Source organism: Arachis ipaensis, chromosome B06 (assembly GCF_000816755.2).
Source record: "Arachis ipaensis cultivar K30076 chromosome B06, Araip1.1, whole genome shotgun sequence".
NCBI classification, from domain to species: domain Eukaryota; kingdom Viridiplantae; phylum Streptophyta; class Magnoliopsida; order Fabales; family Fabaceae; genus Arachis; species Arachis ipaensis.
In genome coordinates this window covers 27,578,221-27,578,735 of record NC_029790.2, presented here as the reverse complement: position 1 = coordinate 27,578,735, position 515 = coordinate 27,578,221, and positions in this window count along the sequence as shown.

Sequence of the window (515 nt, the reverse complement as noted above, 5' to 3'; positions counted from 1 at the left end):
ACTATATCTCTCCTAGTTATTTTATATGTGTGAAAATTTTATATTTTACGACGGATAAAAAAAATTAACCAGGACAAATAAGAGAATAAAAGAGATTAAAAGAAATTGTTTTTAATCTCATTCACTCTGTTATTTCTCCCTGTTGATCAAATTTCTTTTCCATTTATAATAAAATATGAAGTGTTGTGCACAAATAAAATAACTAATTATTTGTCTTGGCTATTCTTTTTAGAAATTGTTCTTTCTTAATCTATTGTCTTGTTAAGCTAGGTTTATTCAATTTTATAGACTGTAATAGTAAATTGTGTTTGAAACGTACGAAGTTCATTATAATTAGTTTGTTCATATTGTTTAGAACCAAGATTTATAGAAATATTTTGTTTGGTCATAAATCGATTTATAATTATTTTTCTAAGTGGTTTTAAACTATAATTTACATATAAACATGATATATGCTTTGTTTTGAGACACTCCGGTAATGTAATTTTTTAATGATATATATCTAATACCTTTTA